The sequence below is a fragment of the Saccopteryx bilineata genome, chromosome 4 (assembly GCF_036850765.1).
Source record: "Saccopteryx bilineata isolate mSacBil1 chromosome 4, mSacBil1_pri_phased_curated, whole genome shotgun sequence".
Classification (NCBI taxonomy): Eukaryota; Metazoa; Chordata; class Mammalia; order Chiroptera; family Emballonuridae; genus Saccopteryx; species Saccopteryx bilineata.
Window position 1 is genome coordinate 179,421,275 of NC_089493.1, and position 12,207 is coordinate 179,433,481.

The following is a 12,207-nucleotide window of genomic DNA, read 5'->3' on the forward strand; positions in this document are numbered from 1 at the left end:
TTATATGCATTCTCTCATTTAATATTCAAACACCCTTGCCAATCTCATTTCATAAGACAACTAATGGGTGGAGGGCTTAAGGAAACTTCCAAGGCCACAGAGCTTGAAGTTAGTAGAGCCAGGATGGAACAGTACATAAAAAGTGATTATATAATTTTTGTCCTTAAAATATATTAGGTGTTTCACCTTTTGCATATATACTATTCTCTCTTCAGTAGAGGCACTAGTTAAGTATTTATTTTAACACATAGAAAAACATATATCTAGACCATCAGACTCCTGATTTCAGGGCTATGGCTTTTTGGGATGAGGGTAAAGTCCCGCCTACTCAATTTAAAGAATTAAGGTGATTTGAAGACAAGTCTGAAATAATCGTACAGGAGGTATGTGGATACAGTAAAATCATATATATGGTAAAAATGACTAAAATGTGAGATACCTATGTTGTTAAAGCTGTAATTAAATATAATAATAATATGCCTGGTATTTACGAGTGCTATATATATAGTAAGATTTTCATATTTTGTAGGGTGTAAAAATTCAAATGTGGACTTCTATATAGAACAAGCTAAAAGGATTCAACCCAAGATCAATAACAATAATAACAGGAATAGCTATCATTTACTGCAGTTTACCATATTGTCGAGATTATGCTAAGCACTTTATGCTCATAGCCTAATTTAAATCCTAGCTTTCCTTTGCACCTGGAGAACTTGCTCTTTGAGGACCACCAAGAGGCACAAGATCAGCGCTATCCAATATAGCAGCCACTAGTCACTTGTGGCTGTTGCGTGGGTGACATGTGTTGAGTCCAAATTGAAAAGTGATATGAAGGGGTTCAACACATGCCACCCCCCAATACAAGTAGGTATGTATGTCCCTTTGACTGAAAGATTATTATTATCTTAAGGCAACTGAGAAATATTAAATTTGAGGAGCACTCTGCCTTCCCTCATCTGCCTAAAAGCTGGGCATGAATTTCCCCCTGTGAAGGTGTTCTGCCTCCTCTCCCCTGTACCTGCAGGAGCAAAAACCAGTTATTACTGGAGACAGAACGTTGACATGGAGACGGGTCTACAAAAACAAACCTGGCTACAATAGCCCTTGTCTTCAGTTTTCTTCATATATCACCTTCCCACAAGTCACTATGCCTTTACTCCTTTTTTTTTATGTTTTTACAGGGACAGAGAGAGAGACAGAGAGAGGGATAGATAGGGACAGATAGACAGGAACAGAGAAAGAGATGAGAAGCATCAATCATCAGTTTTTGGTGCGAAACCTTAGTCCAAGGGTCCCCAAACTATGGCCCGTGGGCTGCATGCAGCCCCCTGAGGCCATTTATCCGGCCCCCACTGCACTTCCAGAAGGGGCACCTCTTTCATTGGTGGTCAGTGAGAGGAGCACATTGACCATCTCATTAACCAAAAGCAAGCCTATAGTTCTCATTGAAATACTGGCCAGTTTGTTGATTTAAATTTACTTTTTTTTTATTTTTTTATTTTATGTTTGTTTTTTATTATTCATTTTTATTTTTTAATAATTTTATTTTTTTTAATGGGGCGACATCAATAAATCAAGATACATATATTCAAAGATAACAAGTCCAGGTTATCTTGTCATTCAATTATGTTGCATACCCATCACCCAAAGTCAGATTGTCCTCTGTCACCTTCTATCTAGTTTTCTTTGTACCCCTCCCCTTCCCCCTTTCCCTCTCCCTCTTCCCTCTCCCTCTTCCCTCTCCCTCTCCCCCCTCCCTGCATAACCACCACACTCTTATCAATGTCTCTTAGTTTCACTTTTATGTCCCACAAACGTATGGAATAATGCAGTTTCTGTTTTTTTTATGATTTACTTATTTCACTTCGTATAATGTTATCAAGATCCCAGCATTTTGCTGTAAATGATCCAATGTCATCATTTCCAATGGCTGAGTAGTATTCCATAGTGTATATGTGCCACATCTTCTTTATCCAGTCATCTATTGATGGCCTTTTTGGTTGTTTCCATGTCCTGGCCACTGTGAACAATGCTGCAATGAACATGGGGCTGCATGTGTCTTTTACGTATCAATGTTTCTGAGTTTTGGAGCTATATACCCAGTAGAGGGATTGCTGGGTCATAAGGTAGTTCTATTTTCAGTTTTTTGAGGAACCACCATATTTTCTTCCATAATGGTTGTACTACTTTACATTCCCACCAACAGTGTATGAGGGTTCCTTTTTCTCCACAGCCTCTCTAACATTTGCTATTACCTGTCTTGTTAATAATAGCTAATCTAACAGATGTAAGGTGGTATCTCATTGCAGTTTTGATTTGCATTTCTCTAATAACTAAAGAAGATGAGCATCTTTTCATATATCTGTTGGCCATTTGTATTTCTTCCTGGGAGAAGTGTCTGTTCATGTCCTCTTCCCATTTTTTTATTGGATTGTTTGTTTGTTTGTTGTTGAGTTTTATGAGTTCTTTGTGTATTTTGGATATTAGGCCCTTATCTGAGCTGTTGTTTGAAAATATCATTTCCCATTTAGTTGGCTGTCTGTTTATTTTGTTATCAGTTTCTCTTGCTGAGCAAAAACTTCTTAGTCTGATGTAGTCCCATTCATTAATTTTTGCCTTCACTTCTCTTGCCTTTGGAGTCAAATTCATAAAATGCTCTTTAAAACCCAGGTCCATGAGTTTAGTACCTATGTCTTCTTCTATGTACTTAATTGTTTCAGGTCTTATGTTTAGATCTTTGATCCATTTTGAGTTAATTTTAGTACAGGGGGACAAACTGTAGTCCAGTTTCATTCTTTTGCATGTGGCTTTCCAGTTTTCCCAGCACCATTTATTGAAGAGGCTTTCTTTTCTCTATTGTGTGTTGTTGGCCCCTTTATCAAAAGGTATTTGACTCTATATATGTGGTTTAATTTCTAGGTTTTCTATTCTGTTCCATTGGTCTGAGTGTCTATTTTTCTGCCAATATCATGCTGTTTTGATTGTCATGGCCGTATAATATAGTTTGAAGTCAGGTATTGTAATGCCCCCACTTCATTTTTTTTCTTTAGGATTGCTTTGGCAATTCAGGGTTTTTTATAGTTTCATATAAATCTGATGATTTTTTGCTCCATTTCTTTAAAAAATGTCATTGGAATTTTGATGGGAATTGCATTAAATTTGTATATTGCTTTGGGTAATATGGCCATCTTGATTGTATTTATTCTTCCTAACCAAGACTAAGAAATATTCTTCCATCTCATTATATCTTTTTTGATTTCCCTTAACAATGGTTTATAGTTTTCATTATATAAGTCCTTTACATTCTTTGTTATGTTTATTCCTAAGTATTTTTTTTGTTGTTGCAATCGTGAAGGGGATTATTCTTTTGAGTTCGTTCTCAAATGTTTCATTGTTGGCATATAGAAAGGCTATTGACTTCTGTATGTTAATTTTGTATCCGGCGACCTTACTGTATTGGCTTATTGTTTCTAGTAGTCTTTTTGTGGATTCTTTCGGGTTTTCGATGTATAGGATCATATCATCTGCAAAAAGTGATACCTTTACTTCTTTTCCGATATGGATGCCTTTTATTTCTTTGTCTTGTCTGATTGCTCTGGCTAGAACCTCTAGTACCACATTAAATAAGAGTGGAGAGAGTGGACAACCCTGTCTTGTTCCTGATTTAAGGGGGAAAGACTTCAGTTTAGTGCCATTTAATATGATGTTAGCTGATGGTTTATCATGAATGGCCTTTACCATGTTGAGATATTTTCCTTTTATACCCATTTTGTTGAGAGTATTAAACATAAAATTGTGTTGTATTTTATCGAAAGACTTTTCTGCGTCTATTGATAAGATCATGTGGTTTTTGTTCTTTGTTTTGTTGATATGGTGTATTACGTTAACCATTTTACGTATGTTGAACCATCCTTGAGATTCTGGGATGAATCCCTCTTGATCATGATGTATTATTTTTTTAATATGTTGTTGTATTTGATTTGCTAGTATTTTGTTTAGTATTTTAGCATCTGTATTCATTAGAGATATTGGTCTGTAGTTTTCTTTCTTTGTGCCATCCTTGCCTGGTTTTGGTATGAGGGTTATGTTGGCCTCATAAAATGTGTTTGGAAGTATTGCTTCTTCTTCAATTTTTTGGAAGACTTTGAGTAGAATAGGAACCAAGTCTTTGAATGTTTGATAAAATTTCCTGGTATAACGGTCAGGGCCTGGACTTTTATTTTTGGGGAGGTTTTTAATGGTTTTTTCTATTTCTTCTCTACTAATAGGTCTGTTTAGGCTTTCTGCTTCTTCTTGACTCAGTCTAGGAAGGTTGTATTGTTCTAGGCATTTATCCATTTCTTCTAGGTTGTTGAATTTAGTGGCATAAAATTTTTCATAGTATTCTACAATAATTCTTTGTATATCTACGGTGTCCGTGGTGATTTCTCCTCTTTCATTTTGGATTTTGTTTATATGAGTTCTTTCTCTTTTTTCCTTGGTAAGTCTTGCCAAGGGTTTGTCAGTTTTGTTGATCTTTTCAAAGAACCAGTTCCTTGTTCTATTAATTTTTTCTATAGTTTTTCTGTTCTCTATTTCATTTATTTCTGCTCTGATTTTTATTATCTCCTTTCTTCGGCTGGCTTTGGATTGTCTTTGTTCTTCTTTTTCTAGTTCCTTAAGGTGTGAAGTTAAGTGGTTCACTTCGGCTCTCTCGTGTTTGTTCATATATGCCTGAAGTGATATGAACTTCCCTTTTATCACTGCTTTTGCTGCATCCCATAGTTTCTGATATGTCGTATTGTCATTTTTATTTGTCTGTATATATCTTTTGATCTCTGCACTTATTTCTTCTTTGACTCATTCATTTTTTTAAGTATGTTCTTTAGTTTTCACATTTTTGTGGGATTTTTTTCCTCTTTTTTGCAGTTGAATTCTAGTTTCAAGGCGTTATCATCAGAAAATATGCTTGGTACAACTTTGATTTTTCTGAATTTGCTGATGTTTTTGTGGCCCAACATATGGTCAATTCTTGAGAATGATCCATGTACACTGGAGAAAAATGTATACTCAGTCACTTTGGGATGAAATGTCCTGTAGATGTCTATCATATCCAGGTGCTCTACTGTATTGTTTAAGGCCACTATATCTTTGTTGATTCTCTGTTTGGATGACCGATCTAGAGCCGTCAGCGGTGTATTGAGGTCTCCAAGTATGATTGTATTTTTGTCAGTTTTTGTTTTAAGGTCAATAAGTAACTGTCTTATATATTTTAGTGCTCCTTGGTTTGGTGCATATATATTAAGAATTGTTATGTCTTCTTGATTCAGTGTCCCCTTAGGGACATTATGAAATGGCCATTTTTGTCTCTGAGTACTTTTGCTGTCTTGTAGTCAGCATTATCAGATATGAGTATTGCTACACCTGCTTTTTTTTGGATGTTGTTTGCTTGGAGTATTGTTTTCCAGCCTTTCACTTTGAATTTTTTTTTTATCCTTGTTACTTAGATGAGTTTCCTGTAGGCAGCATACAGTTGGATTTTTTTTTTTTAATCCATTCTGCTACTCTGTGCCTTTTTATTGGTGAGTTTAATCCATTTACATTTAGTGTAATTATTGACACTTGTGAGTTCCCTATTGCCATTTTATAAATTGCTTTCTGTTAGTTTTGTGTCTTGTTTGATCCTTCTCTTTCGTTTTTTTATCTTTTGTTTTTATTTGGTTGTATTCCATACATCTTTCCTCTGTTGCTATCTTTTTTAAATCATGTGCTACTATGGTGGTTTTTTCAATGGTGGTTACCTTTGAGTAATGAAAAGGGTTTCTACCCTGTTCATTGTAGTGCACTATTTTGTGAGTACTTTTGCACTCCATTGTCCTTTGCTATTGTTAATCTCCATCCTCTCCCCCTCCTTTCTTTTTGTTGTTGTCACAGTTTAAATTTGGTTTTATTGTGTTCTTCTTGGAGCTTTTACTTGTGGCTTTGTTTTTTTTTTTTTGTTCTTTGTATCTGATTGGAGAACCCCCTTTAGTAATTCCTGGAGTGGGGGTTTTCTGATGATAAATTCCCTCATCTTTTCTGTATCTGTGAATGTTTTTATTTCTCCTTCATATTTGAAGGATAGCTTTGATGGATATAGTATTCATGGCTAAAGTTCCTCCCTTTCAGGACTTTAAATATCGGGGTCCACTCTCTTCTAGCTTGTAGAGTTTCTGTTGAGAAATTGGAGCCTTTCTTTATATGTTGTATTCTTCTTTTCCCTGGCTGCCTTGAGAATTTTTTCTTTGCAGTTGGTTTGTGCCAATTTCATTATGATGTGCCTTGGAGTAGGTTTGTTGGGGTTAAGAAAACGAGGAGTTCTGTTTGCTTCTTGAATTTGAGGCTTTAGTTCTTTCCACAGGCTTGGAAATTTCTTATCTATTATTTGTTTGAGTATGTTCTCCATTCCATTTTCTCTCTCTTCTCCCTCTGATATACCTATTATTCTTATGTTATTCTTTTTGATGGAGTCAGATAATTCCTGTAGGGCTATCTCATTTTTTTTAATTTTTGAGTCTCTTTCTTCTTCTCTCTGTTGTGCCTCAAATTGCTTGTCTTCTATTTCACTAATCCTACCTTCTATCTGGCCTGTTCTATTAGCTAAGCTTGTTATCTCATTTTTCAGCTCGTGAATTGAGTTTTTCATCTCTGTTTGATTTGTTTTTATATTATAGTTTCAATTTCTTTGGAAATATATTCTTTGTGTTCATTGAGTTGTTTTCTGAGCTCCCTAAATTGCCTTTCTGTGTTTTCTTGTATATCTCAGAGTATTTTTAGCATTTCTATTTTAAATTCTCTGTCGTTTAACTCCAAGGTTTTCAATATATTAAATTTTTTCTCCATAGATTGTTCCTAATCTATCTGTGTTACTTCTCTTTCTTTTGTATCCATGATATTCGATTTTCTCTTCCTTAATGACATCTGAGGGTGGTTTTATTGATAGTATTAATGAGATTTAATAAAGAATAAAAAGTTAAAAAAATAAAAAATCGAAGAGTTGTTTTTTTAAAAAAATAATGAAATAAAGAAAACTAAACTAAAATAAAAAATTTAAAAAAGGATATTATTCCCCTTCATCCTTTTTTTCTCTCCTCTCCTCTCCCCTCTTTCTTGAGAAAATCTTGTGGTGAACTGTGAATTATATTGTACTAAATAGAACAAACAATGCCTGTAATGGATGGCCTGAATTGAGGAGAAGTAATAGAGGGGGGAAATAAAAAGGAAAAAAAGGGGGGGGTATGGACCCACAAAAAGCAAATAAGGAAAAAATTAGGGTCAAGAATAAAATAATTTGCTTTTAGGTATTGGTTGACTAAGAGTTATGATGAGAGGAATAAGAGGGAAACTGGAAAATGGGGGGACAAATTAAAAAATTACTATTGTATTTAGTGAAACAAGAACTAAATAAAATGGAGAGCCAGGGATGTGAGCACTGCTAGTGAGTTAAAAAGGTGAAATAAAAACCCCCTAAAATGCCACAAACATAAGTTTGAGTCCCAGATAAGATAATTTGTTCATTATTGAGGTTTGAATGAGAGGAGACGTAAAGGAGAAAGGAAAAAACTTATATAGAGGGAGAAAAGAAAGAGAGAGAGAGAGAGAAAAAAGAGGGAACCACTAAAAGAAGAAAAAAGAAAAAAGGAGAGAGAGAGAGAGAGAGAGAGAATTAAGGGTTTTGGAGTGCAACCCTCATAGAGAGAAAGGAAGAGGAAAGAAAAGATAATGGGAGATGTAACACTTATGGGTGGTGTAGTTCAAGAAGAGGAGAGAGTAAGACTGGCAGAGACTTAAACGACCAAATTGGAGGAAGAAAAAAAAATCAAGAATGAAGATAAGAGAAACAAACGAACAAATATAATAAAATGGGATAGGTTATAAAGTCTGCAGATTATTCTTGATTTTGAGAGGTTATCTTCTTGCTTTTTCTTTTCTCTCCCTCTTCCTGGTCGGTGACTCTGTACCTCGGGTTCTGCCCCTTTGGCATGCTCAGGTAGAGGTTTGCAGTTGATAAGTCTCTATGGCAATGTCATGTATTGTGCTTCAGTCTCGTTGGCAGTTGAGGCTCATTAGCATTTATAGGCTCCGACAGTGAGAGAGTCCGTGTTCCTGGAGCCTCTCTCCTAATTTTTCCTTCCTCAATTAGTAGCCTGATAATCCAGCTATGGGGTTGCTGCTGCCTCTGCCTGGATAGTAAGAGAGTCAAAGAGCTGGCAACTCCCCACTCTATTCCCACTCAGCACATGGCTCTGGGTAAGGCTCAGTCAGTCAGAGCTGCTAGCATAATCAGGTGGGGCTTCTGCCCACTCAAAGACCTATGACTCTGCCACTCTGTCCAGTAGCATGGGCAGACGCCCACTCCCGGGAGCTTGGAGGAAACTCTCACTCACTATCTGCATGTGCAGACCAGGATATCAGGCCGGCTGCCTCACACTCTGAGTGAAACCCCCCGCCTGCATGGAATAGTTCCAGCGTTGGAATTGGCTCTCACTCCATCCCCGTGCGCAGCTTTTTCAGGACGCTGGGGCAGCCCGAGATTCCGCTTTCGGCCAACACAAAGGGCTCTGACTCTGCCTCTCTGTGGGATATCACGAGCACCCACTCCCGGGGCTTTCGAAGGAATCTCTCGCCCACTATCTGCGCACACCAACCAGCAGATCAGGGAAAATGGCTGCCCCGCTTATCTTTCTTTGTCTGGGTTTGGCGCGAGTGTTAGCTTATATTGACTGGGTTGCCACAGGAACAGTTTTTCCTCGGCTTGGATCTCCGTGCCACAGCCTGGTTTGGCCGTTTGTGCTGCAGCCTGGATCTATTCACCTCCTTTGCCCACCTTACTTTCTATATACTCTTAGTTCCCAGTGAAAGCAGCCCTATTTAGGTTAGTGAGGAAGGTGGAGCATTTCTTACTCCCTATTTCCTTCGGGGTTTGATTATATATTTTGCCAATTTTTTGCTCGACCATACCTTCAGGTGTATTGAGAAACATCTGGAGGCTCCAAGGATAGGTTTTTCTGTTTCTGGTTGAAGATCTTATTGAGTTTTGGGGGAGATTTATCGGTATCGCTTCCTACCGCACCATTACTCTGATGTCATCTCACCTTTACTTGTTTTTTATTATAAATATTGTATTTGTTCCCGTTTTGTTTTTTTACTTTAAAATAAGATATGTGCAGTGTGCATAGGGATTTGTTCATAGTTTTTTTATACTCCGGCCCACCAACGGTCTGAGGGACAGTGAACTGGCCCCCTGTGTCAAAAGTTTGGGGACCCCTGCCTTAGTTGTTCATTGATTGCTTTCTCATATGTGCCTTTGACCGTGGGCCTTCAGCAGACCAAGTAACCCCTTGCTCAAGCTAGCCACCTTGGGTCCAAGCTGGTGAGCTTTGCTCAAACCAGACGAGCCTGTGCTCAAGCTGGCAACCTAGGGGTCTCGAACCTGGGTCTTTCACATCCCAGTCCGACGCTCTATCCACTGTGCCATCACCTGGTCAGGCTTCACTCCTTTTCTTATGTCTAGACACTTCTCCATCATTTATCATCTTTTGTTAAAATGGTATTAAGACCCTAGGTCTCACCTCCTCTTTGGATAGTCATGTCTTTTTAATGAAAGTCTCTGTGCATGTAACAATTAAAATATTAACATCCAATAAACTTTGTATACTTTTCTTCTATTACTCGGTCTGTTGTTAGTTTAACTTGCCAGCCTCAGTTACACAACCTAGGAGAACAGAGGAAAAGTTTTTTCTTCCCTTCCAGCTTGTAAGTCTAAAATACATGTTGGATTTTGAGGATTTCATATGAACATGTAGAATATCTCAACATTTTTAATACTGATTGCACATTGAAATGCTAATATCTTAGATATATTGGGCTAAATATAGCATTCAAGTTAATTTCACTTGTTTATTTCTTTTCAAGTGATGGTAAGTATGAAAGTGCCCAGGTTGCTCTCAATGTTGGCTCATGTTCCATTTCCATTGGATGGTGCCATCTTTCCCGGGGTGCATAGGGCCCTCTTGGCTTGTGCCCTGGCTGAGCTCACATGTTAGAATGTTTTCAGCTGGTAGGATGAGGTTTTCCCCTTTGATTTGATTAGCAAATATGTAAATGCAAATGTATCCAAGGTTTAACTACTCTGTTTCTGTATTTGCATTTTCCTGCAGAGGCCCCCAGCTGCTGGGAAGCCAGAGAGGGGTAACTGAAGTTGGTGTCTTGCTGCTTTAGAGCCATTCACCTCTCGAGGTAGGATATGGCCCCTGGATTCCGTATGCAAATAGCAGGGGGTTATAATTAGCATCTATGTCGTTCTTAAGAACAGCATTCTGCCTGACTAGGTGGTTGGCACAGTGGCTAGAGCATCGGACTGGAATGCAGAGGACCCAGGTTCAAGACCCCGAGGTCGCTAGCTTGAGTGTGAGTTCATCTGGTTTGAGCAAAAAGCTCACCAGCTTGGACCCAAGGTTGCTGGCTCAAGCAAGGGGTTACTCAGTCTGCTGAAGGCCCGCAATCAAGGCACATATGAGAAAGCAATCAATGAACAACTAAGGTGTTGCAACAAAAAACTGATGATTGATGCTTCTCATCTCTCCATTCCTGTCTGTCTGTTCCTATCTATCCCTCTCTCTGACTCTCTCTCTGTCCCTGTAAAAAAAAACAAAAACAAACAAACAAAAAACACAAAAAAACCCCAAAACATTCTGCATGCCTTTAGGCCGTGATCAGTACTGAGGTTTTGTCTGTTTGCTCTATCAATTAGTGAGAAAGGTGTATTTAAATCTATTCTGATTCTCAATTGGTCTATTCCTCTTGTCATTACACTGCTTCTTACCTAGTATCTTTCTTCAGTTTTGGAAAATCCTCAGCCATCGTCTCTTCAAATATTTCTTCTGCTTCGTCTTCTCTTTCTGCTTGTTCTGCGTCTCCATGTCAGACCTTCTTACTGTATTGCTTCTTTTATCCCCAGAGGCAGTACTATTTAGAACAGGGGTAGTCAACCTTTTTATACCTACCGCCCACTTTTGTATCTCTGTTAGTAGTAAAATTTTCTAACTGCCCACCAGTTCCACAGTAATGGTGATTTATTTTATTTTTTTTAATTATAATTTTATTTTTTTAATGGGGTGACATCAATAAATCAGGTTACATATATTCAAAGATCAACAAGTCCAGGTTATCTTGTCTTTCAATTATGTTGCATACCCATCACCCAAAGTCAGATTGTCCTCTGTCACCTTCTATCTAGTTTTCTTTGTGCCCCTCCCCCTCCCCCTTTCCCTGTCCCTTTCCCCCCTCCCCCTGTAAACCACCACACTCTTATCAATGCCTCTTAGTTTCACTTTTATGTCCCACCTACGTATGGAATAATGCAGTTCCTGTTTTTTTCTGATTTACTTATTTCACTTCGTATAATGTTATCAAGATCCCACCATTTTGCTGTAAATGATCCGATGTCATTATTTCTTATGGCTCAGTAGTATTCCATAGTGTATATGTGCCACATCTTCTTTATCCAGTCATCTATTGACGGCCTTTTTGGTTGTTTCCATGTCCTGGCCACTGTGAACAATGCTGCAATAAACATGGGGCTGCATGTGTCTTTACGTATCAATGTTTCTGAGTTTTTAGGGGTATATACCCAGTAGAGGGATTGCTGGGTCATAAGGTAGTTCTATTTTCAGTTTTTTGAGGAACCATCATACTTTCTTCCATAATGGTTGTACTACTTTACATTCCCACCAACAGTGGATGAGGGTTCCTTTTTCTCCACAGCCTCTCCAACATTTGCTATTACCTGTCTTGCTAATAATAGCTAATCGAACAGGTGTGGGGTGGTATCTCATTGCAGTTTTGATTTGCATTTCTCTAATAGCTAAAGAAGATGAGCATCTTTTCATATATCTGTTGGTCATTTGTATTTCTTCCTGGGAGAAGTGTCTGTTCATATCCTCTTCCCATTTTTTATGGGATTGTTTGTTTGTTTGTTGTTGAGTTTTATGAGTTCTTTGTATATTTTGGATATTAGGCCCTTATCTGAGCTGTTGTTTGAAAATATCATTTCCCATTTAGTTGGCTTTCTGTTTATTTTGTTATCAGTTTCTCTTGCTGAGCAAAAACTTCTTAGTCTGATGTAGTCCCATTCATTAATTTTTGCCTTCACTTCTCTTGCCTGTGGAGTCAAATTCATAAAACGCT